Genomic DNA, 14,061 nt, shown 5'->3' on the forward strand with positions numbered 1-14,061 from the left:
TGGAGAGTTGGAAGGTGAGGATTGGACACTACCATTAGAAGAGCCTTATGCATTACCTAGTATTCCGTATGTCAGGCTCTACATTTTTACAAGTCTCTCATTTCAAGTAAACGCTTCAGGGAAATCATGTTGCTTCTTAAACTGAGGTCGATATGGTCAGAGTGACGGAAAATGACAAGTTTGCTCTCGTTTCAGACGTGCGGGAGAAAGTCATTACAAACTGTGAAAGCATTCCTGATCCACAGATAGATATCAAGGAGCAAGGTTGGAATATAAGATTAGATATCGGACTACTCATTTCATTGCCTCAGAATCCAACAAGTATGGGTATAAATTCGGGATCCTGTCGATAAATATTCTCAACATATGTTGAATGGATTCCCATATCTCCCTCCTTCTGGTAAACATAAGTGTCTAGCATGACTGTACTTAATGTTTAGAATGAAAACCGAATAACCGACCATTAGAGTGACTATCTGATACAGAAAACTCATCTCCTTAACTATAAAATGCTAAGAACAAGCTGTAAACACATCGACTATAGATGGGACACTAGAGTCTCAATGGCAGAGGTTCGAAAAATCTGGTGGTTCTATTATATCTAAATTTTACTGTGTCTAGTACAGTAAATACATATCAGATTTCGACTACAGCCCACCCACTTGCCACCTCTGTCCAACCACATGGGCGTTACGTGAACTCACCTGCTATATGGGGGACTGGTTGTTTGTGTTGTCCTAATCATTTCATTATCATCATCATTCGTGACAGTGGCTACATTGGGCTGTGAAAAAATTGGACTGTGTGAAAATGGGGACTTTGTGCAGGCGCTGATGACCGCGCAGTTGAGCGCACCACGAACCAAACATCATCATCATCACCTTCTTTATATACCTGACCGTGCACTGTGAGAGCTGCGTATACGTATTAGAATCTTAAGTAGCATTCGAAATACATCTTTCCAAGATGATCCTAGGGTCCATATTGGGGACCATGCCGAGAAAATCAGATTCGTAACAGTGTGTGATAGAGAATACTGTAACAACCATCCTACTCCATTAGCACAGAAAGAACAGCTATTGGTAAAGATCTGTATTTCCGCATTACTGTCACTTCTGTAGAGGGTGTGCGAGAAAGTAACCCATCATCTGCAACAAACTCTCCTGGATTTTGTTTTTACAGTGTGGTGTCATACAGTATCGCTATCACACCAGGCAAAACACGTTGCCAATAGACCATGCGACGGTTCCACCACTGCTGCCAGAGTAAGAAGCGCCGGCAGCGAAGCGAGCCGTGTATACCTGCAGTCTATGAGCGCAGTCGGCCGAAGCCTCAGGAGTTTATAGTAGCGTCTCTGTATCGTCATCATTTATGACGATCAGGCTCTGTTTACTGGATTCTCTTGGACTTTCTGTATCAAGTTAAGTAAACACCAGTATCACACAGATTGTCTGTGTTTCTAATCATTTCTGCTTTCTGTCTAAGCCTCACCTATTCCTCAGCACCCATCTCTGGCGGATCTAGCACCCAACAGTACATACTACTCTCCCGCAGCATCTGCCATAGAAGGTAATTGTTGCTGGTGACTGCCTCCATAATATTCTCGTGATCTGAAGACAAAAACCTCAGCTATTTTACGAATCCAGTCTGTTAAGGGCCTCAGGCTAACAAGAAAATATTAGTAAAAAGACGTCAAGTCCTGTAGGAGTTTTGTAATTGACTTATTTCATGGATGATTTACGTTTCTCACAGACTGATACCTGTTTCCACATTTTCCAGCGATACCGTACGTGAACAGTACTGGAAATCTTCTTCCCAAAAGTATGCATAATGTGTTACATCCTTCGTCAAATTCATGCGGAATTACGAAAGTTGCGCAGAAAGTAATGCAGCGAATTTTTTTCTCAGCCGAAAACAATGTTACGAATGCGAAACGTTACGTATGTATTACTTGAATGTCTCCTGAGTGAGCGCGCCAAGTTTTCGTCACCGCCAACTGATAGCGCAGCTGCAGGACATTTCCAATATGGCATCTATAAGCGCTTTACCTTACAAGGATCGTGACGTCATTGAATTTCTCACTGCAAAGAAAGAAACTGTGGGGAATATTCACAAACGCTCGCGCAAAGTCTATGGAGCATCTACTGTCGATAGGAATACAGTTAGTAGCTGGGAACGGAGGGTGAGGTCTTCAGAATACGGTTCGGCAGAGCGCCACGATTTGCAGCTGTCGGGGAGACAATCAACGACTGTCACACCTGACATGTTGCCGCGAGCTGATGTTGTCATTCGCCAGGATATTAAAGGATGCCATTCGTGAAAGATATTTTGAGGACGATAAGGAGACGATTCACACAGTGAATCACTGGCTCTGCCACCGGAACAAGGATTGGTACCGACAGGGTATACACGCCCTTGTTTTGCACTGGAGGAAGGCCATAGAACAGGATGGAGCTTACGTAGAGAAACAGAGTGTGTAGAAAAAACACCATTCTTTCATGTGTGTAATTCTCGTTATGTTGAATAAAGAACTGTTGAAGAAAATATTTGGTGCGTTACCTTCTGGGCAACCCTCATAATAAGAACCCACCAACTTCGTAGTTGTGCAATCTGTCTGACGATTTCGCCCTTGTGATGTTGTGATTTTAATAGTGATCTATTACTGAAAACAATGAAGAGGTTCAGATATAGATGCAGTAATAAAATATTGTAGTGGTTGATGTGGTGTCACCGCCAAACACCACACTTGCTAGGTGGTAGTTTTACATCGGCCGCGGTCCATTAGTACATGTCGGACCCGCGTGTCGCCACTGTGTGATCGCAGACCGTGCGCCACCACAAGGCAGGTCTCGAGAGACGGACTAGCACTCGCCCCAGTTGTACGGACGACTTTGCTAGCGACTACACTGACGAAGCCTCGCTCATTTGCCGAGCAGATAGTTAGAATAGCCTTCAGCTAAGTCCATGGCTACGACCTAGCAAGGCGCCATTAGCCTTACATAGCAATTGATACTTATCGTATAAAGCATGTCTCATCAAGAACGATGTATACAACAAGGATGGATTAAAGTTAAGTATTCCAAAAGCTACGTACTTTTCTTTATAGCATTCATTACGTATCCTGTTTCAGACCTCACGCCATCCTTCGTGTGTTTATAGCGTGCATTGCGGTCCCCTCAAATCACACTGTGTCGGCACTTCTGTCGACACATCAGTTGACATTAAATATATTCTGGTGAGCTGCAGCTTATCAAGTCTGGATAATATTCTCCAATACTGGCTGTCTCTTGACTGGTGTGACTCTGTGAGCTACTGCAGGCCGCTGTCCACTCTCTGTGGACGAATTATTGAGGGTTTGTGCCTTGTGCAACATTCTCCTTTTCACTCACTTTCTCTCCAGTGTGTGCGTCAGATTTGATGAACATTGCCCATATCGGATAAGCATGCAGATGTGTGACAAAGGTAGAGTAATTTCTCTCCCTCCAGTTGTGTCACATGCTGCTGCCTTTTGCTGGTGTCGAAGTTGTGTAATGTGAGGAAATAATAGTATACTGGCTGCAGGCATTGGTGTGTGGTGTGTGGTGGTGGTTCCCTGAGGCTGGACGCTGTTAACAATATACATAGGCAAGGCAACAGGGCGGCAGTGGGCACGGAGACAGCTATCTGGAACCTCGCGCAGTACTACTCCCTGTATTTTTTTTTAGTTTACTTTAAATACAGTGCTTTTCCTACCGTTCCTATCCTGTGCCTGTAGTGAATTATAGTACATGTTTAAAAGTAACATGTGTGATCATAGTCGATTTTTTTCTATCGTTATACAGTATACTAACTACAGTAGATTAGTATACTGTATAACGACAGAAAACCTGTCATCCTCTAAGGCAACCATATAGTGACACTGTCCTTTAACACAGTAACAATAGAAGTGGAATTTCCTTGTAAGCTTGGTATGTATTTGTTGCAGTGTGTTGTCTGTTAAAAGCGAGATATGTGTGTACTTGTTAAAATATCACACTGTGCTCATTGCTTATCGTGGGGGATTGTAGCATATTATTTAAATATTTTTAATTGTGCTGTGTGCTAATAGTTCAGTCTCTCATTCATGCGTGTGACTTTGTAATACTGAGATAAAATCAACAAACTTGTAACGATTTGTGAATAGCAATGGAGGGATGTGTACATAGGCTTGTCTGCTTGGATTGTGTGTTTAGCAGTAATATTTTGCCCAAATATTACTTTCCTGATTTTATTTAATGTGGAAGTCAACATAACTGACGTAAATATGACACTGTACTAGTTGTTCAGTTCTGTATTTATGTTTGTATTCTTGAAAGTGGGTTAAAATGGGCCAGAAACTGTTACTATCAATGGGTAATCGTCAGATTATGGAATGCTTGTAGGAACGTCATGCTGCCGTTAATTTACTGTTAGCCATTTCAGCAACAGAAAAGTAACTCGCTTTGTCTTACGTGACACGTTATAGTTCTCATCTTTTGCATAATATGTCATTATTCATTAAATTATAGTAACTGAACCCCATCCTAATCACACATTGTAATATCAAAGTGTCCTAACACATAAATTACCGTTATATTTGTCTCAGTTTTTAAACAGCAAACTCACAATTTTGGAATAGGAAAAAAAGGAGGAGAGTAGGGGAAACATGATTCCTGTTTGTCTGGTGACTAGTAAGGAGAGAGGGGGAGGAGGGAGAAGGAACGTGACCATATTCCAGCCATTTTCATGTTAAGCCTAAGGTGGGGTATCAGACTACATCCTGACCTTGAATGTACCACACATAGGTGCAACACAGCCGTAGCCAACGGAAGGGGAGAGGGGCACGTGAATATATCTGACGGAAATGTCCACGAAACGTGGGAGCGATATCAAATTGTGATCTTGAATTTCGCCCCGGAACTCTCCCTTATTCTCTACTACGTCCCACAACTAGATCTAATCATTCTGTAAGACAACGTACATATTAGCAACGTAAATTGCTGATACAGAAATTGTGGAAAAAGTGTAACACCAACACACACACACACACACACACACACACACACACACACACACACACACACACAAAGGCGAGAACAGGTGATGTGTATGACAGAAAGGGACAGGGGAGGAAAAGAGAGGGGATAAGGAAGAGGGTGAGGGTGATGAGGAGACAGGCATTAGTCAAAGGTGAATGAAGAGGAAGGAATAGAGGGAGGGGGACTGGGTATGGCGCGATAAGAGACCATAGCCTACCACAAGGAATGTTTACAGTTGCACACACAAATAAAAGATATTTCTTCAGGAAACCATTCAGATCAGTAATGTAACATAAAACAATTCTCGTAACAAATTTACGAACAGATGAAAAGGTTATCAGTAGTAAACATGCAGAATACAGTTTTTATGAAATTTGAAACTGAATGACTTAGAGATGAGTGCGGTTAGAAAGCTGGAAAGTGAAACTCAAGTGTGATTATGACCTTGAGTCATGTTGTCAACCACAGGTACCTACTCATTACACATGGAATTTAAATGCCGAGTGTTTGAAATCTATAACCAGGATGATTAAAATCAAATAATAGGCCTTTCAGATTAAAGTTGAACGCTTCTGCGGTAACACACTCAAAAACATCACCAGTGAAAGGCATTTTGTTTATAAATACAACAAAGCACCTTTGGATATCCAAGCTTCTGCATACTTCATCAGAGCTGACACATTCATGAAACTAATTAAAAAAATACAATAGTGAGTTTTGTTTCGAGAATAAAGTTCTGAGGCCTGTGAAATTTCTTTTTAGGGCAGGCAATTATTTTTTAACATAATACTCCCCAACTCAAGAGAGTTCCCCCACAGTTTAAACAGCGATTAATTACATCCGTCAAGTACGATTCTGGAAGATATCCTAAATACCTTTGTGTAGCTGTCAAGGCCTGATCGTCGAAACTATAACACTTTTCAGGTACAAATTTCATTGTATCCGCAAGTAGCGGTGAATGAGAACGTGCGAAATTTATTGAACGGGATAAATGTTACTATAATTTGAACATGCAATCCACGAGTTTTCCGACCAAAGTCTCCTCAGGATTGCAGCCACGTCCAGCGATCATACTTCCATGACCTTCCAGCCGATTGCTCCTCAACCATTGTCGAGTGGCAACGTCACCGGGACTGCGTCAAACGTTACGTAATGCAATTGGCTGTTCGACGGTTGCGAACAGTAACTGTGAGGAAGCCACCTCATCCTCTAATACATCCCGTAAGAAAAAGGGTCCTTGGACAGAACTGGTCCTCATATCATTACGAGTGACTTACATATCTGCCGATGAGGGAGACACGTGTACTCAATTCAGAAAAATAAAAATGGTAAACTGGGTTTGCCACGAGAACTGTCACTCGAAAACTCACCGGTTGCCACGCCAGCAGCGACCTTGACTTGCTTCACTGGCGCCGCCATCACTGCCACCGCCGCCTGAAAAAAAAAAAAAAAAAAAAAAAAAACATTAAACGCTAGATTAGCGCAAAACGTCATGCAGCGTGGAGGAAGCGCTGTTGAAATAGATCTCTATAGTAGGCTCCCAAGGAAATGGCACACAAACTCAAATGACTTTTCGAGTTAAGTCCCTTTCAGAAGGACAACTGTTGTGAAAATTAAAACATCTTTGCATTTACAAATCCATTAATACGCATTGCTGACCCGTACTTCAGGTCCGCTCGAAGAAACAGCTCTGTTTCAAACGCCATTTGACTTGTGACGGTTCATCCCCTCAACCTGCTGAGACGAGCTTCCAGTTTTGTAATCGTCGTTTATTCAAACATGCTGCCAATTTCGACGCATAAAAGAATCATATTCTGGACCCTGTATATGGAAACCAACATAGAATGACAGCAAAATGCAGTGAGACTATTGACAACAGAAATCACAATTTTTGACAAAAACGGAAATAAATTAATTAATGAAACTTTACTACCGGCACCTATACACACACTCACACACCAGTGACGTAAGACTCTGATGGGAACCTATGAGTACAACGAATTACACCATCAGACCAAGTGATGTCATGTATTACGGGATATACCAATCAGATAACGAAACAACCTAATAACATAAAACGAAACAGCTAGAGTAAACAAATGCAACAAAATCCTAATAAACAAACGTTCACTGTATTTTGAAAACAAACTGAAATAAAATCAGATATTTAAACAAAGTAAATCACTGTCTAAAAGCTGGTGTACAAATAGCGTTGAAGTCACAAAAAGCTAAGAATACATGCTCCCCTGGTATTATAGCAACACAGTCATACCCATAATGACCACGTACAAAATCTCGTAGCAAATTTATGTTTTGTGTAAGTGAAAGGCCATATGTACGCAATATCTCCAAAGTAACCACAAAACATGTCACAGTTGTTCCTCCCAATTCCGGTCAATGTACTGGACACAAGGCATCACCCGTGTTTCTCTTAATTCCAGAAAATCTACTGGACGTAGAAGACCGTTCCAATGTTAGTAACAACCACCATTAATGTGCTCCCACAGGGTTCAAAGTAATGTACATTATACATATCCCTGAACAATTACCAAAGAACGTCTCGTGCAACAGTTCCTGTATACATATGTTACAAGAGCCTATAAAGCAACCGAGTAGAAGTCAACCAGTAAAGCCAATAGCCACATATGTATAACAAACACAAAGTAGACCGTGAACATAGAAACGTTGACACGGAAATCGAACGGAATGAAGCCAAGAGACACATACTTATTAACATACATTTAAAGACAATGAACTCTGATGAGTCCATAAGAAGATGAACGCACACAATAATTTGCACGTCACAAACATCAAGCACAGTTCTTGATGACTTTACTAACCAAGGAAGAGGTAGTGGCATCCGTCACACACCGAGTCACAATTTACAAACAGTAATATTAGACGAAATACATTATTCATATATTAAAATTATGCACACCTAAACTACATTATGATACTGGAGTACCAGTGTAAAACCAAATTGTGAAGGCAAAATGCACTTCCTGCAGATAATCTCAGCACTATACACTCTCCCAGTTATAGTGAACGAGATACAAAACCATACATTTAAAACACAAACAAATGTGGCAGTTGAAGTTATTCATTACATAGCGTAAAGTCAGTCGCAACGAAGTCACAACTGAGCTCTGTAGAAGCATGCACGGAGTACTAAAAGGGTGAAATAATATACGAAACATGCGATACGATCACGTACCTTAAAACAGGAAGTGGTCGCTAAATATCCGTATAAAATGGTCCAAACGACCATTCCAGTACGACATAGTGCGGAACTTCTAAGAAAAACAGCCAGTACTCATAAACTACACTTGACCTCAGTAGCCTCTTGGAAATGGCGACAGCCAATGAATGTATGTTAACTACCAAAATGAAAATTTGTAGATCAGGAACACAGAAAACTCTAAAAAGGTGAAAACTTTAGAAAACCTTAAAAACTAAATACATATCCACACCGAGAGCGGTAATTCATAGGAAAACATATGTCTGTATTTATAAACACAGAACGACGAAACATTTGAATACACATAATTGACTGTACACAGCACAGTACATGCCGAAGGTAAAGTGGCACATCCTGGTACGAGAAACTACCGAGAGCACGAAACTTGGTGTCAGACCTACGGTACTACCACCATACCAGTAACGTCCGAAAGTAAAAGGCATGCACTGTGGCTCACGACTGAGTTCAGTGCAACAAATCTTTGATGCCGTATGTGCCACGCACACGGTATCTACGACTCGAGAATGTCCAGCTGCCACCAACAAAAATACAGTAAACACCGCCACTGTGTGAACTGTAAAAAACAGTAGGAGTCACAGCTGTAGACGTAATGCTAAATAGTGCAAAGAAGCAATTTCTGTAACCGTAAAGCACAAAGCAACCACAGTCACATAAGCAAAACTTTTAAAATTTATTAAAACAAATAATTCTACGTGATCATTACTAGTGCACCACTGCTGCAGGAGCAACATATACGACCACCTCTGGAGTGAGACAATGAAATCCATGGCAACCACTGTGTCCATATCATCAATAAGTACATACAACATCACTGACGATCAACACTACGCGGTGGCGATATCTACGGCCGCGGTATCCCCAAGGAAAAAGAATAGGCAGTGACATCTACAAGGAAGCTAGGTCAGATTTACACTAAAGTAAATATATTGGAACTGAGACACTCCTGTGTAAATAGCAGATAACAAGTAGTGGGCGTGAAACATTCATCATGATGGATAAAACACGTAACTCACTATGCTGCGGTCCTGGTACCTTATTGTCACGCAAAACCCTCGTGCAATGAGAACACATAACCATAAAAGAAATACTGGAGCCCTACAGGAAAAAATCAATCACAAATAAAAGATGTGTGCTCACCAATCGCAATCTGCAACCAACGTGCGAACAACAGTGACAAAGACCAACGGAGTCTTCAGATGAAAACAGTACAGCATATTCAGTATGTTAAGCCAGCATGTGCAGGGAGACCGAAATCATCTGAATTCCGTAACTTCTGGTGAAAAACCACATAATCATGGAACCATGAAAATGTTACAAAGAAATCACACTGATAGGGCGTTACTTACGTACCAGTAACAAGCCCACCGATGGTCAGATAACAACTGAAGCTCCCCAAGACATGGAGGAAAGACAAGGATTTCTCTAGCTCAAGACATACGTCAACAACGTATATCGATAGGTCAACAGCATCTCTAACTATGACGATTTTATTCCCTAGTATAGAAGCAAAGACAAGCAATTCAAACAGAACTACGCCTAAATCTCATCTAGAGCCCACAAACCAAGTTCAGACTGATAAAGCCGGACGGGAATTCACGTAATGTAAAGTAAGGTGACATTGCTTCTAACAAGACGAATCTTCAAAAGGTTACAGAACCTAATTATAACTTCACGAAAAATTTCAAAAAAAGGGCCTGTTCTTCGATATAGTTTATTCATTAATGAGCTTCGAGTAATGCTTAATTGCATGAATATACTTGTCGTAAGCAGATCCCATACTTCTGCATTACTACATTGCTCGTAAAATCGATAGTTATTCCTTTGTCTGTGAAGTGTAGTATTTCGAAATTGTCATCTACACGAACCACACCATATTTAGCTCTCCTTATGTGTTTCTTAAACGTGGAGTGTTTAATGGTATGTAACACTGTGTGCTCGCGGAACTGTTCTCTAAAAGTCCTCCCTTTCTGACCAACATATACGCTGCATTTTATCTTATATACTTTCGATCTCGACATTAAGTCAAACCTTACAATAGTATAGAACAGTACATTTGGAAGTGTGTACCTACTCGTAATATTAACGTTAACTTTGGTTTTATGGAAGGCCTGTGCCATTTTATCAGAGATGCGACCTGCTGCTCCAGTGTATTTCCGTACTACTTCCTCTCCGAGAAAGGTTAATATCACATTCAGATTAGAATATCTCCTAACAACAACTCTGTGCGCTCTATCTGTAAACCCAGGGTGGAAGCCATTGACAGAAGCTATATCCTTCAAAATATTCTTTTCTTTCGGATCATCTACTGCATCAATGTAGTTGGTTTAATGTATTCACATTCACAAGGCTACGAAAAACAACCGTTTCATATGTACTGAAATGCGCCGAGCTCGTCGGGATAGCGGCATCCCTGCTATTGCTATGTTAGTGTGTCCATGTCCTTAGGGATAGGTCTGGGTTGCTATATAATAATGCCAATGGGCACGTGTTTACAGTTTTTTGGTGTCTTCAACACTATTTGTACACTAGGTTCTAGGCCGAAAGTCTCTTCGGGTTTGCTGCCGGATCCTAAAATCAACTCGATTCGATACTTTGGCTATCCAACTGGTCGCCATCTTCAGGAGAATGCTGTTTCTGCTGATGAGTCCCACTGAGAACAGTTCTCAAGGGGACTCATCAGCAGAAACAGCATTCTCCTGAAGATGGCGACCAGTTGGTTCGCTGAAATATGGAATCGAGTTGATTTTAGGATCCGGCAGCAAACCCGAAGAGACTTTCAAGACTTATTACGCCGGGAAAGCCTACGATGTCACCTGATTTATATTGTTTATGTATTGGAGGTCACTACAATACATGTGATACTATATCAATGGGTTTTCATTGTCCAACAAGCCTTTGTTCCTTATGGTTTTGTACATTAAGTGTCTGTTGTTCTGGATTTTGTTTGTTCATTAGGGTTTTGTTAGTTTTATGTCATTAGGTACTTCCATTTTATTATTAGTACATTCTGATTCGTAGGTATTCCGGTTAGGGGTATACAGGACTTCCGTTTCTTTGCTAGTGTAATTCATTGTACGCGTGGATTGCCCTTGTGTGCATTATGTCACTTGATTATGTAGTTATTGTATATATACTCGTATTTAAAACTTAAAGCATTGTAAATTAGATGCTGGGTTTTGTTTTGTATTGGTACCGACAGTATATTTTTATTATGTAGTTACATGTTGTGATGTAGCCCCATGTTAGACACTAGCTGTGATTATTGTGGTCAGTACTCTCATTGTAGTTTACTATCATGCCATGTATGTTTCCATATAAACGAGCTTGAAGACGACGCTTTTTCACTTCGAAACTGGTAGTATGCTTTGAATAAACGACATCTGAATTACAGTATATCTAATACAGCTACTGGTTTCAGTTTTGCTTATTCAGGTACTTCAGGTCTCCAATGATATGGAGAAGTCCCGATGTAAGAAGAATTGTGGTTGGCATCGATACTAGTTCACTCCTCAGAGATATGGCTTGTGTAATTCCACCAGGGTTTATGACTCCTTCTCTGAATCCTACGACTCCACATCAAGCATCCTCCCACACATTCGTGAAAAAGTCACATCCTACAGTCGAACATATTTTGGGACACACTGAACCGTTAATAAAATTTTCTCGAGCTTCCAGCCGTGTCAGGTGGTTAAAATCCCACGAGCTTTCGACCCAGCTCTCCTCAGTCATTGTCAAGTGGTAAAAAAGACTGCTGTGTCGCCGTGGAAGTGTCGTTATGTAGACGCACTGCTGGCTGTTACGTCACTAGTTCTCTGGTAATGTTTTCATCCCGCGTCCGTCGCTCCCGTATTAACCTCGCGATGGCCAGGTCCCAGGCTGTGCTGAGCTGCAAACTGCCGTCCTTGTTGATGGTGTTTTCAGAGGTTTTTATTTCAATAGCTTCCTTTATGACGCTATCTCAAAATGCTTTCGTCCTCATAAAGGCAGATGTTTCGTCGAATAGAATTCGGTGTCCGTTTTCTAAGGCGTGTTCTGCCGCGGATGATTTTTCTGGATAGCGTAGGCGTAAGCACCTCTCGTGTTCCGTCCGCGTTGCATGACACGCTTATGACATTCTGCTTGCAAGTGCCTTTGTGTGTTCACACAACTTCAAGTGAGAATCAATAATCATTCCTAGAAATTTTGCATTGGCATTAGTTTTCGTTATGTTCAATGTCACTTCATTGCTTATTGACCAATCTAAACTTCCTTGAGAGCTTCATTTGCCTTCTCTGCAAGGAGTTCTCTTGTTTTCTCAATGACTGTTATATTGCAAAGAGAATTTTTTCACCATGAGTAACACTACTGGGAAAGCCATTGATGTATACCAGGAACAGAACCCCTATATTAATGTATTTTGGTTCTGATAAGTGTTTTACGAAATGTTTAGATCTATTTGAAGTATGTGTTATCTCTACTCTTTGCACCCTACCTGCTAGGTATGATCGAAACCAGTCAATAGCTACCACTCTTATTCCTAATGCTTCTAATTTATTTAATAGAACCTTGTGGTCAACTGTATCAAAGATCTTGGAAAGATCCAAAAATATGCCTGTGAGACACTCATCTTTGTCAAGAGCATCAAGTACAGCCTTTATGAATTCTACTACGGCTGACTCCGAATTTTTTTCACTTTGGAAACCAAACTGTGATTCACTTACAAAATTGTATTTATTCAGGTAATTGATGAATTTGTCTTTCATAATTGGTTCTGTTACTTCGAGAATAATGACAACAGTGAAATGGGCCGGTAATTTTCTATGTCTTCTGCGTTACCTTTCCAAAGCAAAGGTACAAATCTTGCCTGTGTTAACTGCTCTGGAAACGTCCCTGACGTGAAGGATTCATTTATTATATTTGTTAAGGGGCCTTGTACAATATCTATGCATAGTTTCAGTACACACACTGGTACTTCATCTAAGCCTACTGACTTTTAGTTTTTAGTTTTTGAACAGTTTTATTGACTTCATTCTCTATGGTTGGAAGTAACATCATTGCATTTAGTACAACATTATTTACAGGTGTTATATTTGTTTCGGGGAGTTTTTGCTGTAACTTCCCTGCAATACTTAAAAAATGCTCATTTACATAGTTTCCTAAATTTTGTCGATCATTTATTACCCTATCCCCTCCCTTAGCAGTATGTTATTCTGCGTTTCTTTGCTTCTCCCCATTTTCTTTTTTATAACATCTCAGACTGCTTTGCTTTTATTCTCTGCATTATATATTATTTTGCCATTAAATGACTTTTTTGTAGCAATCAACACCTTCCTATGGATCTTACTGTATCTATGATAGAAATTTAAGAATTCTGGATCACTACGACTCTTTTTCATGGGACTAAGGTATTTAACTGTTTGGGAGGACTTCTTAGCAGCTGTTGCTATCCACCTGTTTTTGTGAGATGTTGATACAGACGTGCATACTTTTGGAAATGCCGTTTAAAAGTTCAATTTAAATGATATGGACAATTTAGAGAATTTCATATTTACATTGGTTTCCTTATACACTTCATCCCAGCTTTGTTTTGATAGTTCCTTTGAAAAATCTTTTATTTAGAATTTCTGATAGATGTCGTTTGTAGGCTTTTAGTTTAGGGAATGAGTCGATCTCTGATTTTACTGTTGCTATTGTTGTTATTTGACAGAGGTGGACTGTTAGTCCGAGATCTTTTACAGCTACGCCACGCGGGATTAGCCGAGCGGTCTGCGGCGCTGCAGTCATGGA

This window comes from Schistocerca piceifrons, chromosome 5 (assembly GCF_021461385.2).
Source record: "Schistocerca piceifrons isolate TAMUIC-IGC-003096 chromosome 5, iqSchPice1.1, whole genome shotgun sequence".
Taxonomy (NCBI): domain Eukaryota; kingdom Metazoa; phylum Arthropoda; class Insecta; order Orthoptera; family Acrididae; genus Schistocerca; species Schistocerca piceifrons.